Source organism: Eschrichtius robustus, chromosome 19 (assembly GCF_028021215.1).
Source record: "Eschrichtius robustus isolate mEscRob2 chromosome 19, mEscRob2.pri, whole genome shotgun sequence".
NCBI lineage: Eukaryota > Metazoa > Chordata > Mammalia > Artiodactyla > Eschrichtiidae > Eschrichtius > Eschrichtius robustus.
In genome coordinates this window covers 27427274-27450007 of record NC_090842.1, presented here as the reverse complement: position 1 = coordinate 27450007, position 22734 = coordinate 27427274, and the positions used below count along the sequence as shown (strand labels likewise).

The window sequence follows — 22734 nt, the reverse complement described above, 5'->3', positions numbered from 1 at the left end:
AAAATGTTAAATTCTTTCAAGATCACTAAATTTGAGATTCCAAGATATTCCTTAACTGTAAGGAATTTGTGGCCCAGGAGCATTCTATTTGTATATGCAGTGCCTAGTATTGGTCTCCATAATACACCAGGGACTCAGGGACTTTAAATAATTATTAATTTCCTATTAAGGCAAAGTCTTAAAGAACAGTTCAAAAACAGCTACCACTTCAATAGGCCTCCTTATCTTCATTATTAAAAATGTACACAGGCATATGTCTTCCAAAACCCCAAAGGACTTGTTATCACAGCGCTGGGATTTCAACAGTGGAAACAATAATAGCAATAATCTTGCAACAAAAACACTAAATCCTTCCAAGCAGTAATTCTACTACTGTTATTCCCCCCAGCATTTCTTAATTTAACACTATGAATGAAAGGGCACTGACATTTGACAGCAGTATACTATAAGACAGCTGTTACCTGAACAGTGATAACAAAAAATCTCCCAAAGATACGGTTGTATAAAAAGTAAAACAGCAATTCTGGAAGACTGTTTAAGTGTGTTCTCAATATTTTTCCTAATATTAAAAATTTTAGAAACAATCTATATATCCATCAGTGAAGGATTATCTACCTAAATGCAATGGAATCCCACCCAACATATGAAACAGACATTTAAAACGTAGTTTTGCTGTAAACGTTCACTACACACTGGAAAATGAAAGAAAGCTTATAAAATGGTATGTAGAAGTCCAACTTATGTAAAATTACTTCACATTTTAACTGGAGAACACTACACAGTATTACAAATTGTTTCCTGAACATCCAATCTAAGGAATACCAAAGCAGTTGTGGTTTATAGTTAATCCTCTAAGTGTTAATGTACAAGAATACCCATGACACTGACTGAAAAGCTGCAGTACTCTGAACAGCATGATCCCATCCCATAAACACATTCATGTTAACATGTGCAGAAAAAATAAGCTCTAGATTAACAGAGATTACAGAGAGGCTTTCACTTAAAATTCCATTTTTAAAGAAGTCCAAGAAATCTATACACTTCAGACATGTAACATATGCACAATGTTATTCACTGCAGCAATATTTATCATAGCAAAGGAATGGCCATGAGGTGGTGACTGGTGAATAAACATCTCGGACTATGTACAAAGTAGTCTACTCTTTGTTTAAGCTTTAATTTCTATATGTATGCTACTTTTTGTTTTGTATATATGCATACATATACATAGCTGCTTTTTTGCAAAAAATACACAGGAAAGATCAGACATAAACTAATAAAAAGTTACCTATACTGGAGTGGGTGAGAACTGGGTAGAACACATAGAAATCAGAACAAAAATTCACAGATTATATCTTTTATATGGTTTTGACTTTTGAACCATATTTATGTTTGAAATTTAATTAAATAAGAAAAAAACTAATATCAAGCACAAAGAATGAACTGGAATATCAAGCTGATAACAAAGAACACAGTGAAAACGAATATTTCAAGAAACTACTGAACACAGTATGTGAACATCCTTGAGGTACAGTGGGATATATTTTTAAGGACAGAAAAAATTCAAAGAAATTTGACTCAATAAGCTTACTGTTAGCAATAATATTTTATTGCAATTTTAAGCTACTTTTATATATTACTGGATACAGCAAATACATTATTAGGTATCCAGATTCAGTGCAGATCAATGTAGTAAAGATGAAACTTTAAAAAACCTGAAATATTTAATTCGAAATAGAAGTATCAACAGGAACTCATTTTTAAAATTTCCTAATTGAGTCTAATAAAACATACTAGATTGTACAATGAAAACTACAAAACTTTGTTTAAAGAAATCAACATAAAGATGACAGGAAGAGGGGACTTTCCCTTGTGGTGCAGTGGTTAAGAATCCGCCTGCCAGTGCAAGGGTCACGGGTTCAAGCCATCGTCCAGGAAGATCCCACATGCTGCGGAGCAACTAAGCCCGTGTGCCACAACTACTGAGCCCATGTGCCACAACTGAAGCCCGCACACCTAGAGCCTGTGCTCTGCAACAGGAGAAGCCACCGCAATGAGAAGCCTGCGCACCACAACGAAGAGTAGCCCCCGCTCGCCACAACTAGAGAAAGCCTGTGTGCAGCAACGAAGATCCAACACAGACAAAAATAAATAAATAAATAAACTTAAAAAAAAAAAAATGACAGGAACAAATGGAAGGACATTCCGTGTTCATGGATTGAAAGAGTTAATATTGTTAAAATGTCCCTGGTACCCAAAGCCATCTATAGATTCAACAGAATCCCTATCAAAATTCCAACGGCATTTTCCATAGGAAAAACAAAAATCCTAAAATTTTTATGAAACCACAAAAGATGCTGAATAGCCAAAGCAATCATAAAAAAGAAAAAAACCAGGGACTTCCCTGGTGGCACAGTGGTTAAGAATCCACCTGCCAATGCAGGGGACGTGGGTTCAAGCCCTGGTCTGGGAAGATTCCACATGCCGCAGAGCAACTAAGCCCATGCGCCACAACTACTGAGCCTGCGCCCTAGAGCCCACGGGCCACAACTACTGAGCCCACGTGCCACAACTACTGAAGCCCACACACCTAGAGCCCGTGCTCCACAACAAGAGAAGCCACAATGAGAAGCTCACGCACCGCAAGGAAGAGTAGCCCCTGCTAGCCACAACTAGAAAAAGCCCATGCACAGCAACGAAAACCCAACGCAGCCAAAAATAAATAAATAAAATAAATTTAAAAATAAATAAATAAAATGCACATCCAGTCATGTGGGTCACAATTTTAAAAAACCACCACCACCAAGGCCACAACTAACTTAAAAGCAAAAGAAACAATTAACAAAATTAAAAGAGAACCTACAGGGCTTCCCTGGTAGCACAGTGGTTAAGAATCCACCTGTCAATGCAGGGGACACGGGTTCGAGCCCTGGTCCAGGAAGATACCACATACCTCAGAGCAACTAAGTCCGTGTGCCACAACTACTGAGCCTGTGCTCTAGAGCCCACAAGCCACAACTACTGAGCCCACGTGCCTAGAGCCCGTGCTCTGCAACAAGAGAAGCCACAATGAGAAGCCCGTGCACCACAACGAAGAGTAGCCCCTGCTCGCCGCAATTAGAGAAAGCCCGCACGCAGCAACGAAGACCCAATGCGGCCAAAAATAAATAAATAAAATAAATAAATTTATTTATTAAAAAGAAGAGAACCTACAGAAAGGGAGAGAATATTTGCAAACCATGTATCAGATAAGGGGTTAATATTCAAAGTTCATAAAGAACTCATTCAACTCAGTAACACAAAAACAAAACAAATGTGATTTAAAAATGGGAAGAGGAACTAAGTAGACAAAGATGACATCACAATAGCCAACAGGTACATTAAAACTCTAATCCGCAGGGAAATGCAAATCAAAACCACCATATCACCTCACACCTGTAAGAATGGCTATCAATAGGAAGACAACAGGTAAGTGTTGGCGAGGATGTGGAGAAAAGGGAACCCCTATGCACTGTTGGTGGGATTATAAACTGTTTCAGTCACTGTGGAGAACAATGTGGCGGTTCCTCAGAAAATTAAAAACTACCATACAATCCAACAATCCCACTTCTGCGTATACATCCAAAGATGAAAATAGGTTATCAAAGAGATATCTGTACTCCCATGTTTACTGCAGTATTATTCACAATAGCCAACCTATGGACACAACCTAAGTGTCCATCAATGGACGAATGTATAAAGATGCAGTATGTACAGCGGACCCTTGAATGACACAGGTTTGAACTATGTGGGTCCACCTATACGCAGGTTTTGTCACTAAATATGTACTACGGCACTACACAATCTGTGGTTAGATGTGGAACTGCACATAATGACACTAACTGTAAAGTTATATGTGGGAACTGATGCCCCTAATTCCACATTGTTCAAGAGTCAACTCTGTATACAATGGAATTCTATTCAGCCATGAGGGGGAAAAAACATCCTGCCATTTGCTGTAACATGGTTGGGTCCTGAGGACATTATGCTAAGTGAGATGAGTCAAAGACCATGACTTCCCTTCTATTCCACAAAGGAAAACCCCTCACCAAACTTATAGATACAGAGAACTGATAACTGATTGATGGTTTCCAGAGGTACGCACGTATTAAATTTTTACGTGAAGGTGGTCAAAAGGTACAAGCTTCCAGTTATAAAGTAAATAAGTCCTGGGGATGTAATGTACAACATTTAGAATGTACAACTTTTAGAATAAATCTTGAAAGTCAGGAAAAAAGGAAAAAACAGATTTTTTCGTAACTATGTGTGGTGATGTTTAGATTTATTGTGATCATTTTGAAATATATGCAAATTTCAAATCATTATGTTGTACACCTGAAACTAATATGTTGAGTGTATCTTAATAAAAAATAAATTAAGGGACTTCCCTGGTGGCGCAGTGGTTAAGAATCTGCCTGCCAGCCAATGCAGGGGACACGGGTTCGAGCCCTGGTCCAGGAAGATCCCACATGCCGCGGAGCAACTAAGCCCACGCGCCAAAACTACTGAGCCTGCGCTCTAGAGCCTGCAAGCCGCAACTACTGAAGCCTGCGCGCCTAGAGCCCATGCTCCACAACAAGAGAAGCCACCGCAATGAAAAGCCTGCGCGCTGCAATGAAGACTCAGAGCAGCCAAAAATAAATAAATAAAATAAATTTATTTAAAAATTAATTAATTAAAATGTAAAAAAACTGAACTTGAAAAAACAGAGTGGAATGGTGGTTACCAGGGGGTGGGGGACTGGGTGTTTAAAGGTACACACTTGCAACTAGTAGATAAATAAGTCCTGCAGATCTAATACACAGTACAGTGATTACACACAACAAAACTGTATTATAAACATTAAATCTGCTAAGATCTTAACTGTCCCCACCACTAGAAAAAATGATAATTATACATTGATAGAGGTGTTAGCTAACACTACAATGGCAATCATATTGCAATATAAATGTATCAAATCAATGTGTTATACACCTTAAATGATACCCCAAAAGCAATGAGCCCATCTAACTTCTGGATCATGGTTTCTAAATACTAAAAAGAACCAAGGTTCCTTGGAGGTATGACTAACAAGGAAGATGTAAGGTGAGTTTGGCTCATCCTATGACAAAAATAGGAAACACTCAAAAATTTCAAGGGGATAATGTCAGAGAGAAAGGAGCCAATTAAAAGGATTCTTCTAATTTTGGGTCTATCTGAGCACCAAAAGGAACTTATAATCAATGTTTCTATAATCTTCCCTAAATGCAGCATCATTTAGAAATGCTTGAGGGAACAAAACATAGAGATAATCTGGTGATTTTACTATTGCCAATCTGTATACTCTAAATTGTTAATTTATCTCAAACATATATTTTTGAATCCACACACACTGGTGATCAAGTTTACTTTTTGCAGCCACAAATTTCTTTCTACGAATTCTAAGTTCTTTATATGTGTGCAGATGAAGAAAATTCCAAACAGTTAAGCATCCTGACATAAACAGAAGATTAAATGAAAATGTGTTATCTAAATCTGAAATTTCAGTAAGCCACTATGGATAAAAGTTCCTTCCAATAAATCATAGGGTAAAAAAATTGACTACGACTATAATACAGTGAATAAGAATCCCTACATCCATGATTATACTTAAAGAGGAAGGACAAGATGCACCAGAAGGGTGCTGGCTAACAGATTTAAAAAGTATAAAAGAAAAATAAAGTTACCATTGTGTAATACCCCTGACCAGTATAAAAACTGATTCAGGCAAGAATCACCAATGCCTAAAAAACCTCAGGTGAAAGTCTGCTGGGACATTTGTACAGTATTACCCAACAGATTACCTACTAATTACAAAGGGAAAAAAATGTCCCTCTACCATAGAGATATGGCTGTCACTACCTTAAGTAAATGATCAAGTTACTAATGGTGAGACTACCCAACAAATGTGCCTACTGATGTGTTGCAATATGAAGTGTCACTTTGGAGTATTCTTGCCAAAGATGGCTAACATAAACCTAACCACACCTCTACACCTATCAATTCACAGGAAATAAAGGGTTTTAAGGAACAAGTTTAACTATACATGAGAACCTAATCAGACAAATCCAAGTGTTGGATTATTCTACCAGACCACTGGCCTACAATCGCCAGTCAGAGAGAAAGTCAGCAGGAAGAGAGAGGAATAAGTGGGGTCTGTTCTAGATTACAAAACCAAAATGAAAAGGTTTAATGTGAACAGTAATCTGAGCTTGATTCAAAAAAGCTATAAAAGGGTGGTCCAGTGATTAAGACTCCGCGCTCCCAATGCAAGGGGCCCAGGTTCGATCCCTGGGTCAGGGAACTAGATCCCACATGCCGCAACTAAGAGACCACATGCCTCAACTAAGACCTGCCGCAGCCAAATAAATAAATATTTTTTTAAAAAAGCTATAAAAGATATTCTTGAGGCATCTGGGGAAGTTTTTAAACTGACTGGATATTATAAAAGTATTTAATATTCTGGAAGGGATAAATTGGGAGATTGGGATTGACATATACACACTACTATATACAAAATAGATCACTGATAAGGACTTACTGTATAGCACAGGGAACTCTACTCAACACTCTGTAATGGCCTACATGGGAAAGGAATCAGTGGATATATGTATGTGTATAACTGATTCACTTTGATGTATACCTGAAACTAACACAACATTGTAAATCAACTATACTCTAATAAAAAATTTTTCTAAAAGTATTTAATATTCTTAGATGCAGTATGACTATGCCAGAAGCCTTAATTTGTAGGAGATACAGGCTGAAACATCTGGGATCAAATACTTCAGTAAAAATATAAAAGTATAGAGAAAATAAACATGGCAAAACATTAACCGTTTAATCTAGGAAGCAGTTATGGGATTGTTCACTGTATTATTCTTTGCATTTTTCTGTACGTGTGAAATTTTTCTTAACAAAACTGGGGATGGGGGCATGTATTACCTTTGTAATTTAAAGCAGGAATTACAAGCATGTGATGGGATTTCCAAAAACTCACTTTGTACTCAAGTGTATTTTAATTTTTACAAGTATATGGTAATTTTTACAAAATGAAAATTTAAGCTAAGTTTAAGCAATTTTTAAAATAATTCAAAATTTAAAGCCATAAGACCAGTAACTACACATTAACACAAGGGTAAATGACCTTGAATAAGTGATGAACCTCTATGCTTCCCCCTCCCCATTTGTAAAATTAGGCCTCAACTATATCATAGCTTTCCCAAAAGGGTTTATCTTTAAGAGGCAGGAGGTATAGCAGGGATAAGGATCTCCTAAGCCCTCAAGGCAACAACAGGAGGTATCCATTACAAGCACAGTGGATGATGCTCTATCACCTCAACATCAGCTTTAACAGCTAGCTAAAAAGTAAGCAACTGTCAAATCTTTTCAGTGGAGCTGCTGGAGAAGTTCACAAACCACATGCTAAAGGAGTATAGCCAGGCAGACCAAATTGTTACTGACTGGTCCAGAGTGATGATATGGTAAAGCTGAGTGGTTGGCTTCTGACAGGAGCAATTAATACCCTTAAATCTCTTGTCTTCTCTGTTTAAGTGGCATCCAAGACAGCTGCAATGCTGCTATGCACACAAACTCTCAAATTAAAGCTTCATCTTTACTTTCACATCATTTTTAATGTTGGGCTCAAAATACATTCACATTTTTCTAAAGGTATTACATTTTGTCAATAAAAAAGGATGAGCCTTTATCTTTAAGCATTTCAATTTTAAATTTTTGAATGGCTCGAAGAAATGTTTTAAATGTATCACATATTTATTTATGCAAATGAGGCTTCTCTTTGATGATGACTGTCAACAATTTGGAGACTGTTAAAATGTATGGAGCCTTTTCAAGCATAAAACCGACATAAACCTGATAACAGAAACAAGCTCAAATTCACTAAACTTTGAAAATATTTTTAATTGAAAAATTTTACTATTATCATCCCTTATTTTATCAGGATTATGCAAAATGTCAAATGCTCCTTTTTCATTTCACTCCAGTGTACCATAAAAATCATCTGCTAGAGGTGGCCCTCCTATTAATTCAAACACTTGAGCCTAACCATATACCATGCACATAACTTTAGATGCTATAGAAAACACAAAAGTAAACACTGATCTCAAGGGGCTTAACAGAATACAGAATTTACTGTAATGCTTGCAACTAAGGCAACTGTATATAAGAATTGGGAGAAGAGAGGTATTTAAAATGCTGATTCCTGGGAATTCCCTGGCTATCCAGTGTTTAGGACTCTGAGCTTTCACTGCCCCGGGCAGGGGTTCAATCCTTGGTCAGGGAACTAAGATCCTGCAAGCTGCGCAGCACGGCCAAAAAAAATAATTAAAAAATTAAAAATAAATAAAATGCTGATTCCTAAGCATCACCCTACACCAAAAGAGTCAAAATCTTTGGGGAAAGAGAACAGGACACTGCATTTTAAACTTTGGAGGTGATTCTTATGCATTTTAAAGTTAGAAAACCACTGACTTTACAAATAGCTCTGGGACTAGTTTAAGGAAAGTATAGCTTGAGGCAATCTCTTGCTACTAAGATAAGGAAAGCCCCTCCCACTGATTCCTTTTTTCTCCCCTTAATTTCTTTCAGCTGGACCAAAGACAGGCCTGTAAAGACACTTTGGTTTCCCATAGCAACCTTCATAGTTATCACCTAACTTGCTCTAGGTTTAAGTACCAATAGGTACTTTAAGAAGCCAAATAGACCAGACCCAAGGCTATCAGTTTACTGAACCCCCAACTTCCAGTATTAAAAATACATAGAATTCTGAGGTCTACTAATACCAAAGTCTGACCTTGAAAATTCCCAAGTCTTAAAAGTAGCATCCTGACTAGAAGAAGCTGAGTTGAGCCTTCTTCTCTCATTCATTTTCTACAATTATGGAAATGTTCCACAACTGCATAGTTCAATGTGGCAGCTACTAACCACATGTGGCTACTTGAAATGTGGCTAGGGTGACTGAAAAACTGAATTTTTAATATTTTACTTAATTTTAACTAATCTTAGTATAAAATTAGGGGCTTCCCTGGCGGTCCAGTGGTTAAGACTCCACGCTTCCAATGCAGGGGGCTCAGGTTCGATCGCTGGTTAGGGAATTAAGATACCACATGCCTTGTGGCGCGGCCAAAAAAAAAAAGGCCACATGTGGGTAGTGTTACCATAATGGACAAAGTTGAAAAGTACTAATGGCCCATATAAATCAGGGAAAAGTATCTACTCTAGCATCCAGAAGCAACCATTACTAATTTTCCCAGATGTCTCACTTCTTCCTTTGGTTTTAAGAGAGCTCACTATTTTCTACAGAACTTCATGACCAACTAAGCACTAACTTAAAACAAAATACATATCCTGACATTTAATATTCCTCCAGGAGGCAGGGACTCTAGATTTACACTGCACAGTTCCAAGCCATTCATCCAAAATGTTGGCTCACTTATTAAAATTTCAGTTATAATTACTGTGTACATAATAGGATAACTTATGGGAGCATAATCACAACAAACACTTAAGTACTAGAATTGTTCTAAGCATTTTACATACAGTTGACCCTTAAACAACAGGGGCTTGAAATGAAAGGGTCCACTTATATGTGGATTTTTTTCAATATAGTACTATATCCAAAGTTGTTTGAATCTATGGATAAAAAGAGCCAACTGTAAAGTTACCTGTGAATTTTTGACTTCAAAACTGTTGGTGCTCCAACTCTCATGCTGTTCAAGGGTCAACTATATTAGTTTATTTAAACCTGATAACTCGTTGAGGAAGGTATTATCCCAACTTTAAAGAGAAAGTTTAACTTGCAGCTACTAAGTAGTAGAGTTGGGAAGACATGATAATAATAGAGAAATAGATGTATGATTTTAAAAACTTGTATTATAACTTCAAAATCAGTATTTTAAAGAGTCTAATTGTTTTGGGGCTTTTTTGTGTTTTTTTGGCTGTGTTAAGTCTTCGTTGCTGCACGCGGGCCTTCTCTAGTTGCTTCATTGCGGTGCGCAGGCTTCTCATTGCAGTGGCTTCTCTTGTTGCGGAGCATGGGCTCTAGGCACGTGGGCTTAGTAGTTGTGGCACACCGGCTTAGCTGCCGACTTAGCTGCTCCGCAGCATGTGGGATCTTCCCGGACCAGAGATCAAACCCGTGTCCTCCTGCATTGGCAGGCAGATTCTTAACCACTGTGCCACCAGGGAAGTCCCTAACTGTTTTAATGCCATTTCCTGATATAAGTATCTCTAACCTTACAGAAAGCGATGAATATAGTAAGAGCTTTAGGCCCCTAAACCCCCATCTCTGCACTTTGTCTTTTAACTCATTTCTTTTTCATCCAGGAAATGACCAACTCTTTTTTTTTTAAGATTTACTTTATTATTTATTTTATTTTATTTATTTTTGGCTGCATAGGTCTTAGTTGCGGCATGCGGGATCTTCCGTTGAGGCATGCAAGATCTTTTGTTGCGGCGCGCGGGCTTCTCTCTTGTTGTGGCGTGTGGGTTTTCTCTCTAGTTGTGCGGGCAGGATCCAAGGTGCATGGGCTCTGTAGTTGTGGCGTGCAGGTTCCATAGCATGTGGTCCCTGTAGTTTGCGGCACACAGGCTCCCTAGTTGAGGCGCGCGAGCTCAGTGGCCCCGCGGCATGTGGGATCTTAGTTCCCTGACCAAGGATCCAACCCACGTCCCCTGCTTTGCAAGGTGGGTTCTTTACCACTGGACCACCAGGGAAGTCCCAGACCAACTGTTTAAAACGTATCAACTGAGAACTGCCTAGGTATCCATCAAAAGGGCACTGGTTAAGTAAATCATAAAATGGAATATCATTTAACACTAAAAAAAGGAGCTAGAAAGGTTGGAAATATCTATTAGGGTTTTTAAAAGCAAGTGACATGTATATGTATGTCCTTATATGCAGAGTATCTAGAAGGATACAAACGGTAACCATAAATGCAAATTTAGATGCAAGAAGCTGAAAAGGGAATTGAACTTTTTTTCCCCACTGATAGAAAAGTAATTTTCGGGCTTCCCTGGTGGCGCAGTGGTTAAGAATCTGCCTGCCAATGCAGGGAACATGGGTTCGAGCCCTGGTCCGGAAGATCCCACGTGCCGCGGAGCAACTAAGCTCGTGTGCCACAACTACTGAGCCTGCGCTCTAGAGCCCGCAAGCCACAACTACTGAGCCCACTCACAACTACTGAAGCCCGTGCATCTAAAGCCCGTGCTCCACAACAAGAGAAGCCACCGCAATGAGAAGCCCGCACACCGCAACGAAGAGTAGCCCCCGCTAGCCGCAACTAGAGAAAGACCACGCGCAGCAACCAAGACCCAACGCAGCCAAAAAAAAAAAAAAAAGAAAACTTAGGTCAATAAAGTTTTGGTTTTTTTTTTTTTTTTTGCATATTCTAAGGTTCTCTATACAAAATCCCTATCTATAGAGGTCTGAACCTCAGTCACTGTGCAGAAGAGTTAATTTAACATAGGCTGCTATCCTTAGGAAGGCTTGCCGGGTTGGCTCTTGGCCGGTGTCAGAATTTGGATTTTGAGAGAACGAATTCCCGCTCCCAGAACTAATAAGAGTGGCTCACTGTGCCTAAACTGTACCCAAAAAATGTGGTTTATGTTGAACACCTGCTTTCCCTCTGGGAACCTGGAATTTTGCTATTTGGTAGGCAGAAGGTGCCTACATGACCAACCTAGGCACTGAGTTTCTAATGAGCTTCCCTGCTGGGAGACATTTCATACACATATGCTGTCACAATTGCTGGAGGAATTAAACAGGTCCTGTGTGACTCCACTGGGAGAAGCACTAGGAGAGGCTCATGCTTGGGAGAATGAGCCTAGTCTTCTTTGGACTCCACCCCATATGCATTTTCCCTTTCCTGATTTTGCTTTGTATCCTTTTGCTGTAATAAATCATAGCCCTGAGTACAACCATATGCCGAGTCCTGTGAGTCCTTCTAGTGAATTACTGAACCTGAACCTGGGGATGGCAGTCCTGGGGGACCGCCCCCCAACACACTCATCCTGTTACTAGCCAAGAGGAAAAGCCTTCTGAAGGTAACTGGGACTCATTTTGTGGGTTTCTTCTCTAGTCTGTGCAGAATCCATTTCAGAATTTTGCATTTTATCATAAAGACAATCCTGGAAGCTATTTGAAATAGGGAAGTGGCAGAGTCTGATTAGATAATCATCAAATCTGTTTCCTCTTCCTGGATAAACAGCTAGACTATATTTCTCAGCCTCTTGCACAGGTGTGGCTAACAAACTAAGTTATACCCAATGAAATGTAGGCCAAATATGATACCAGCCACTGCTCCATAAAACCTCCTACTCACGACCCTCTGGCTCTTTCACCAAGCACCAGCTATGTATAGAACTCCTAACATCTAGAGGAGGGTGGCACCAAAAGATGGAAGGAGCCTGGGTTCTTGAATTACTGCATAGAAGGTAACCTAAATGAACACTCTCAATGAAAGTTATCTGAGGAAAGTTATATGAGTATAAACGTCTACTTTGCTAAGCCACTGATACCTTGGGGTTGTTTGTTACAACCCTAGCCTGCTTTTGCCTACCAAAAGAGGACATGATTGGGTGAAAACTTTTAGAAGTTACTCTTGACAATGTGAAACATTGAGAAAGAAAAGAGTAGGTCACAGAGAACTTAAGACTATCAGCGGGAAAAAGAAGTGAATGCCCTCAAGAGGGAACTGCAAGGATTCTAAAACTGTGAAGAATAAGGAAAGAAGTGAAGAAAGAGGAGGAATCAAACACTCACCTTTCCAGACTAAGCACGTGGGTTCCACTCACTCCTGACATGAAACAACTGAGGAAGACAAAGTGGGAAGGGCAAGAAAGATAATGAGGCATGTCTGGAGTAAAGCATACAGATGAAATCCACTGGGCAGTTAGACTTACAGTCTGAAGCATGGAAAGTATGGGCTGCTAATAACACATCTCAGTGTCATCAACATATAGATGATAGCATGGGAGAACTACAGAAATGAGAATAAGAGAGGGCCTATAGAGTAGCGGTTCCCCAACCTTTTTTGGCACCAGGGACCAGTTTTGTGGAAGACAATTTTTCTACTGGGGGGGTGGGGGGGATGGTTCGGGCAGTAATTTTGAGCAATGGTTCAGGTGGTAATGCGAGCTATGATGGGGAGAAGCAAATGAAGCTTCGCTCGCTTGCCTCCTGCTTTGTGGTGGGGAGGGGTTGGGGACCCCTGCTATAGAGAGTCCTAAGGAAGCTTAGCACTTAAGGGAAGGTAAAAAAAAAAAACAAAAAAGAGGAACTCAAAAACTAAAAACAGGGACTTCGCTGGTGTGCAGTGGTTAAGACTCGGAGCTCCCAATGCAGGGGGACCCGGTTCGACCCCTGGTCAGGGAACTAGATCCCACACGCATGCTGCAACTAAGGAGCCCACGCGCTTGCCTGCATGCCACAACTAAGGAGCCCAGGAGCTGCAACTAAGACCTGGCGCAACCAAATAAATAAATACTAAAAAAAAAAAAAAAAAAAAAAACCCTAAATACAGAACTACCATAGGATCCAGCAATTCCACTCACAGGTATATGTCAGAAAAAAATTAAAACCCTAGTTCGAAAAGATACATGCACCTCAAAGCACATAGCAGCATTATTTATAACAGCCAAGATATGGAAGCAACGTAAGTGTCCATCAACAGAGGAACAGATAAAGTAGATGTGTCCATTTATATACACACATATATAAAATGGACTATTACTCAGCCATAAAAAAAATGAGGGACTTCCCTGGTGGTCCAGTGGTTAAGACTTCGTGCTCCCACTGCTGGGGGCGTGGGTTCAATCCCTGGTCGGGGAGCTAAGATCCCACATGCCATGTGGCTCAGCCAAAAAAAAAAAAAAAAAAAGAAATTCTGCCATTTGCAACAGCGTGGATGGACCTACAGGGTATTAAGCTTAGTGGAGTCAAAGACAAATACTGTATGCTATCTTATATGTGAAATCTTAAAAAAACACAAATGAATATAACAAAACAGAAACAGATTCACAGATAGAACAAACTAGTGGTTAAAGGGTGGAGACGGATGGGAGGAGGGGCAAGATAGGGGCAAGGGATTAAGAGGTACAAGCTACTATGTATAAAATAAATAAGCTCTAAGGATATATTGTACAGCACAGGGAATACAGCCAATATTTTATAGTAATTTTAAATAGAGTATAACCTATAAAAACACTGAATCACTACGTTGTACACCTGAAACTCATATAACATTGTAAATCAACTATACTTCAATAAGAAAAAAATAAAGGAAGTCAAAAAGGGAAATAAGGAGTGGACAGAGAGATGGAAGAAACAGTGATTAATATCAGAAAACAAGGAGAGTCCTCTTCTTAACGGTAATAAGTAAAACCTAGACACAGATAGCATCCCTAAGAGAGCTCCAAGGAAGAATCTTTGTCCACTGTGGTAGGCAGCCTCTAAAATAACCCCAATGATCCCTGCCTAATATTTACACCTTTAAGTAATCTGCTCCCCTTAAGTGTGGGCTGGACCTTAAACGTGGCTTCAAAATAAGAGAACAGAAAGTCATTTCCAAGATTAAGTTACAAGAAGACTAACTTCTGTTTTACCTCTCTCCGAGCCTGTGCTCTGACAGAAAGAAGCAAGCAGTCATGCTGTGAGTAACCCTGTGGAGAGGACAATGTGGCATGGAACTGATACGTCCCAAACAATAGCCAGCAAGGATCTGAGACCTGCCAACTGCTACATGAGTAAGCTTGTACCCTTCAGACCCTTCTCACTACCCTTCAGACATGAGATGAGTATGGCCTGTGAATACTTGCACTGCAACTTTGTGAGAGACAGTGAGTCAGAAGCATCTAGCCAGGTTGTGCCTGTGAAATAATAAAAAGCAAAGAAGCTTTAAACAGCTAAATTTGGGGGTAATTTGTTGTGCAGCAACTGATAACTAATACATCCATAATAGTCTATGAAAACCATGGGGGGAGAGATCTTATGACATACATTTGGCGGTATAAAAAAAAAAAAAAAAAGAAACTATTATAAATTATCAGAATTACCAACTAGGAGATCCCTAATACCTTCAAGAGAGGGACGTTAGTGGTCACCAGAAGGCAAGCAAAGACTCCCACATAAAGAGGACAAAACCATCAGGTAATAAGACCAGGGCCTAACTCAAGCCCCAGCCCCTCTGAAACCTTCCAAACACATCAGACTGTCTACAGGTTGATGTGCTGATCTACCTTCCCTTCCCTTCAGTATGCATGACACATACTGTTAAAATTTAATCACACTGTTCTCTATTGTTTCATGTGTATTATCCTTTTCATCAGTGCCTGGGGACATACCTTGGGTTTATTCCCTATCTCTTCTTTGCCACCACTCCCAACCAAACAACCAGCTTTGAGGGCATCAAAAATTTTCCATAACCCTGCTAAGTCCAATACCATATTCAATTTCTAGGTCCCTAAAATACAATTTGACTAGACTTAACAGAAAACAAAATGTAGTCAAAGTTTGGTAAATTTCTTCTACCTTCATCACCCATCAAAGGTGGAGATAATTGTCCATAATCTCATTTCAGGTTGGTTTGTCTTTAATTGTGATAGCATCACTATTTTATGTATCACTTACAAACTTTATTTGGCAGTATTTTTTCCGACATGATACATCCCAATTTCAGAGGTGTTAAAATGTTAAAAATTTGTTTTAGAATCAGTGAAACATGGTATTCCTTTTCCATATGTAGTGTTTTCACATATGCTATTGTAAAATTAAAATAATTTTAAGTAAACTTGTGACTTACCCCAACAATAGTTGGATAAAAGTAAAATAACCCTGACAACAAATATGAACCCCAAAAGGGTATTTACTGGTATTTATAAACTAGAGGGCAATATCATCTCCAAAAGCATTTTGAAAGTGGGAGTGGGAGAGCCATTGGCATTCAATGAGAATTAAAGATGCAATAAACATCTTGCAAGGAAGGAGGACAGCACCACCAATAAACTATTCTGCCCAAACATCAATAGTGTCCTTGTTGAGAAAACAGCTTTTGCATCCACTTTCTGCAGGGTGGGCCCTACACGCGATCACCTCAAGTTTGACTTTCCACAAAGTTAACACAAAGCCAAGCACAACTTAAATCCACCAAATGGTAGGAAATAGTATACGGCTAAAGTGAAGTGGCTACCAAAACTTATCAGAGAACAGTTTACACACTACTATTATGCATATTAACCTAGTCAAATACTTGTTGAGTACTTACTATGTGTCAGGTATTTGAGATACATCAGTGAACAGCCATGCATACATCCCTGCATTCCCACTGGGGGAAAGAAACAGTAATCATAAAAAATTATCAAGCATTTTAAGAAACACTAAGTACTATGGAAAAATAGCAAGGGTAAAGGTGAACCACACTGGGGTTGAGGAGGGCGGGAGGAGATTGCAAAGTAGGGTGGTCAGAGTAAGCCTTACGGAGAAAGTAGTATTTGAGATTTTAAGGAGCTCAGGGGTTTAGCCATGCACATACCTGAGAGAAGAATGTTCCAGACAGAGGGACTGTCAGTTAATGCAAAGGCTTCCTCAGAGAGTACATGGCATATGTGAGAAAAAGCATGGAGGCCAAGTGTGGCTGAAGTAAACTTAGTGAGGGGGAGAGTGAAGAGAGTAAGTTGGGGAGAAGGGGGAACATATGAAGAGGTATAGGGCAGGGCTAAATCCTGTAGGTGATAAAAGGACTTTCTTTGGCTTTTACTAAAGACAAATGGAGAATCAATGGGTGGTTTTGAACAGAAGACACAATATAATTTTTAAAAATATAAGAATCACTCCAGATGATGAACTGAGAATAAACTACAGGGGAGCAAGGGTAGAAAGCAAGGTAGATAACAGCACATTAAGAGGGAATTAGTGATTAAAACCCAAACACAGACGAACCCTACAAAGCTATACACAAATATCCCAAAACTAGGTTACTATATTAAAGTAAGTTACCATACCAACGTTTTGCGGTTGCCAGAGTCCTTTGAGGGCTTACTGATTGAAGACAAAAATCAAAATGAAATACTTTCAAGTAATTTTTACATTTTACCTTTGGAAAGACAACCTCAACTTCTGTAATCTTTGGTATAATTGTCTGTTTGAAAAGGGAACAGGAATATTCCTAAAATATCCATGCCATAACAGTGGATATATATACATGGTACACATACCTCTTCATTACCTAAAGAACAAAAAGCACTAATATGAGTAATCCAAATCAAGGACATCCCCAAATTATGTATTACTGGGTTTAGTAAGGTCTAGTGTAAAACTTTTTTTTAGAACCCAGCTGGCAAGGGATAAGGAAATATTCAAGGACATTATGGTCGACAGGTAATAAATCGGTTTGAAATGAAAGCTTTGCCAAGGATAAAAACAAATGGATCAAGAGTTGACTGGGACTTCCCTGGTGGTCCAGTGGTTAAGACTCTGCGCTTCCAATGCAGGGGGCACGGGTTCGATCCCTGGGGTCAGGGAACTAAGATCCCACATGCTGCGCGGTGTGGCCAAAAAAAGGGCAACAGAACCTTAATACTAACTTTTAAAGCACATTTAATAGCCTTGTGTGGATAGCTTCACAATTTTATTTCACCTTATTTTATTTATTTACTTATTTTTTGGCCACTCAGCATGTGGGATCTTAGTTCCCCAACCAGGGATCGAACCCGCAACCCCTGAAGTGGAAGCGCAGAGTCTTAACCACTGGATTGCCAGGGAAGTCACTTCACAATTTTGGAAGAATTACTACAATCTGTACATCAGCACAGTTTAAACAATTGTATCAGCAAACAACCATTCATTTTTAAAAACTGAAAAAGTGAAAAGAGCCCAAAAAGCATGCTTACTCCAAAATCAGAAAAGAACCAAGTTCTTGATCTGAAATCAACTGAATATTCAGAAGCATCTTCCCAGTAGCATGTGTAAAATTATAAAACTATGCACTATGTATTTAAGATGACTAAAAAATAATAACAGAGTACCCTTCTTAGAGCTACTTTATCTTAAAACTGTTAACTACACCAGAAGAAAACTTACTCAAATTATCTGTCACAATTCAATTTACAGTGCTGAAGAACACTTTAAAACTTAAGTCGCTCCATCCTTTGAAGGCCTCAATGGAAATGCAAGTTTATTATACTGAGGTTAAGTAACGACCATTCCCAATAATTGCAAAAGACTATCTTTTTGTCAGACTAGAGTTTTATATTTTCACACTGAAGAGATGAAAAACTCAAATCTTGTGTCTTGTCCTCCAAAAATAAGTGGCTGATCATAGATTATTCTCACCTTTTTGATGAATGATCAGATTCATAGACCTTTTCCTTGTACTGAACTTTAGCAGTACGGAAAGACAGAATCACCATTAGGCTGGAGTAGGAAAACCTGGTCTAACATTAAACTAAGGAAGTCACCTCACTTTCCTGGGCTTCAATTTCCTACAAGTGATACCATAATTCTGTATGACTAGATTTCAAAGTTTAACCTTCTAAAAGATGTCAACAGAATTATAAGTACATAGCTCCAAGAAAAACAGTCTGTGTCCTCAAAAGAAAACCAGGGTATACTGTTTTCCAAAAGCGCCATGTTCTATAAATCTACCCAAGTGTAACAAATGAAGTATTATTCAATTACAATTCAGGGCAACTGTATGTATATGTTTGGAGGATGGGAGACTTCTTACCTACTATAAAATGAGACAACTTATAAGGCAATACATGGTAAAGGTAAGTGAAACTACCCAAGAGGAATGTAAGAAATCAATTTTGCTTAGGGAAGTCAGGGAAAAGATTATAGACAGTACATCTGAGTATGAACTAGAATGATGGATAATGTTTTGGTAGATACAGACGATGACATTCCAGATAAAAGGGGCAAAAATGTATTTGGGAACCACTGTGCAACCGTCTTTTAACTAAAGCCCAAGTTGTAATATGCTGCTATAAGTATGGAGGGATCAATACTTACACAATAAGCTCCAGGCCAAGGTACCTGAAAAACTTTGGCGTATAGGATGCCTAGTTTCAAACCAATGATTTAGTAGACAATTTGGCATTAATGTAAAGAACTAACTGTATTCCCAGAATCATTTACAATTAGAATATATTCACATATTACTTATGTAATAAAGAAATCCAATAAACAAATGATGGGGAAAAGATACTGGAGATTAGTTAGAAAGCTATTGCAGAAACAACAGGGTCTGAAACAAAGGAGTAACTATTCTTATAATGAGTCTACCAAAAAATTTAAAAGTAACATTGCATTCCAAAACTAAGAACTCTAAATCCAAGGTGACAAACTTTCAAACAAATTATCTGAAAGGGAAAATGCAGAGCTCTTAATATGAAGTTTAAGAGCAATAAAATAGTGTCTTTCACAATATGCTTTCATTCCATGTTACATTTCATATAATTAGTCCAAAAAACAAAAAAACCCAAAAAGCACAACAATAAAACCAACACCTCTCCTGCAGACAGTTTAACATCTCATTCAACATTTTAATTTAGCCTAGAGGTGTATCCTGAGCCTTCCAGCATTAAAGACAGAAATGCATTTCTTTCCGCCAGAAATGCATTTCTTAAACCTACGCTCCACACTCCCAAAGGCTGCATTTCCTTCCAATCTCAACACAGGATTTCAGATTAAGTCTACACCTCTAATTAGTGACTTCTCAAACAATGCTTTCCAACGAATAATTTGCTTTATTTGCTTTGCTACATTCTTGCAAATGTGTGAATGAAAAGTACGTTAAAATTAACTACTGTGTACATATAGGGTGCAAAAGGTTTTGAGCCCATTTTAGTTTTGAAACATGCTTCTTAAAAATTGTGAGCAAACAGAAAAGGAACTGCTGGATCTTTCTTTATATAAGGTCTTAAAATAAGACTCAGTAGGATGCCATTTTGAAACTTCCCAGCAGGAAGTTCAGTTTGATCAGACGGCTGGTTAAGAAATGCTTCAACTTAATAATATGAACTGACTTGAAAGTTAGCTTTGTTCTTTTACAAAAGAATATACCAAGTTCATAGCAGGTACTGTTTTTGTTAATTCAAGAATCATAAACTTCTCATGAAAAATAAGTGTCTTGATATATCTGAGCATTCAATTAAAATTAGTGATAAATTCTCTTCCAAGGTATTGAGTACCAAAGATCTGTTACGTGGTAGAATGAAATAAAGACTCAAGTTCATAAATTTAAATTGGCTAAAAAGAAAGCTTTTCATAACTAGATCAGAATCTAACCAAAAACATACTTGGAAAAAGCAAGGATAATTTGAGATTAGTCTTTAAACATGTTGTCAAGAAATAGGAAGCATTTCTTCTTCTGTCCTCACAATTGTTTTTGCTTTTTTTTTTTTTTAATGACTTAACCCAAAGTTAGGAGGACATCACAGTACTTAGCCTGACAAGATCCATATTAAAGAGATTGGGATGTAAAACCCCAGCAGAAATTTAAGAGACCATAAAGAAAGAAGCTAAGCCAGAGATCCATTCGAGTGAGTTACGAACCAAAAGCATTTCAGTTCTGTTCCACCATAATGCCACAAAAGGCTGCCTTAAAACTTCTAAGATTAGGATCTTAGGCAAGAAAGGGTAATACTTTGTTATTGATGGTCAAATCTTGGTGCCTTGATTCTAGACTTAAGTTTCCACGGAAGGACTTGGGCCCCCACTTGTTGAAAAGGGACCAACTCTCTAAACAAGTTTTATCATCATGGGACCTTTTCAGTCAAAGCACAACTAGATGTTAAAACTTCATGTATCATCAGCTCATTTTCTCCTCAGACAAGATAACAATCTGCAGTGTCCTACAACAGGATTATTTAAACTGATACCATATATTTTATTAATAGCTAAAATACTACACTGCCAATCTTTAGATGGGTAGGAATGTCAACCTGAGCACATTAAACCCAAATACTTCTACACAAACAAGTTTGTTCTTAATCTGTTTGACCTACTTCCTGATTTTGTACGTGTCCAACCATTTTTTCATCCGTGTATCCCTACTCCTATCAAACGGACTGTCATGAGGCAAATGTTCAGAATTTTTTTCGCAAAAGGTAATCAACTACACTCAATTATTAACTGGTCAAATAAACTCCCCAAGGCAATCGAATTTTAGAGAAATAAAGAGGAAGACTAAGTGCTATTACTCACTTTCAGGAAAAAAGTACTTCTTATTAGAGTCCTAAAAACTGTAACGTTTGAATGACTTCAAAGGGCAAGGTTTCTGCTCGAAGTTTACTTTAAACACAACATTTCCAAACCCACAGATATTAAGCATTAAAGCTTCATCCTAGTGAGGGTACTCCTCTGTGGGAGCCCGGTGGGGTGAAATCTGCAGAGGGGGTGGTACTGAAAAAGAACACCTGTGCGTTTGGCCTTACGGAACCCTCTAGTAAGACCTGTAGTAAGTCTCTCTCTCACCAGCGCTGAGGCCTACAAGTGCTCGGCTAGGAAGCGGGCACTTCCCACGGATTAGCGGAACCGCCACTACAGCACAGACACGGGGCCCGGTGGGTGGGGGCCGACTCTGGAGACGGAGTGAGCGCCCGGGCGCGCGAGTGGAACAAAACCTGTGGCAAGAAGTAATGAGGAAGTGCTCTCTCCCGCCCGCCCCTCCCACCGGCGGACACCCGAAACACCCGGGGTTTGACAACGTGCTGGGGGCGGGGGAGGGGACTGGCAGTTCCAGGTCCGCCCAGAGAAACTGGGAGCCTGTACTCCAAACACGGGCCCCTCGCCCCCGGAGCTAGGCCTCCGGGGCCGATGCCCGCTGCACCCATCCGGCAGTTGAGGAGCTCGTGGGGTCTGAGAAGGGTGCAGTCCGCGCGAACCGAGGCCCAGCCGCCCCCACCGCCGCCCTCAGAGCCTCCAGGCCCGGGCCGGGGGCCATCCCGGGTCTCATCCCGCGCTCTGCCCTCCGCTTTGTGGAGCCTTCGCCTCGGCCTCTTCAGAGCCCGAAGACTCTACAGCCGAGGGGAGAGAGTCCTCCCGCTCTCGCCTCTCCACTTCCCCGTCCCGACTGCCCCTCACACAGCGGAGCGCCGGGAAACGCTCCCAGTGGCCCCAGGACCACCCCCGTTCCTTCCCGCACCGGCACCCGCTTTCCGTAGCTGACACCGCCCGCCGGCCCCAGCACCCGACCCCAGCCCACCTCACCTTAGGCGGCTCCGGCGGCGCTGGACACAGGAAACTCCTGGGTCCCCGACTCCGGCTCTCCTCGACCCCTCTTCGGTTAACTCCGCTTGTTTCTCTACAAAATGGCGCCGGAGGTCGCGCGCTCACGTCGCGGCCTTTCCCCTCCCCGTTCCCATTTCATCATTCGCTGCCCGCCCGAGGAAGGAGGGCCCCAGCACCAGCCAATGATCGTACCCACCCCGTGGCTCCTGCCCAGTCACCGACGGGTGCCCGCGGATTTAAACCAATCACACACTATCACTTGCAGAAGTCAAGGAAGAAACCAGGCTCCTGCTAGCAACTACCAATCCAGACTCCTACTTCGCGGGCTTTGGCCAATTGCCGCTCACCAGTCCCCAGGGACGGGAGTAGGAGCCCTTGCGCCTGCGCTCGAGGCGAGGGCCAATGGGGAGACGCAGATAACTTCGATTTGG

At 40.0% G+C, this 22734-nt stretch overlaps 1 protein-coding gene across 6 annotated transcripts in view; it reads right to left on the bottom strand.

Annotated features, from left to right (window-relative positions):
- CNOT1 (CCR4-NOT transcription complex subunit 1) overlaps positions 1–22405 on the bottom strand; it is a 102842-nt gene extending 80437 nt beyond the window's left edge. For all 6 annotated transcript variants that reach the window (XM_068528162.1, XM_068528165.1, XM_068528164.1 and 3 more), the window contains exon 1: positions 22283–22405. The gene's annotated coding sequence lies outside the window, so the exon portion shown is untranslated. The remainder of the gene's footprint in view (positions 1–22282) is intronic.
- Between the last annotated feature and the right edge of the window lie 329 nt (positions 22406–22734).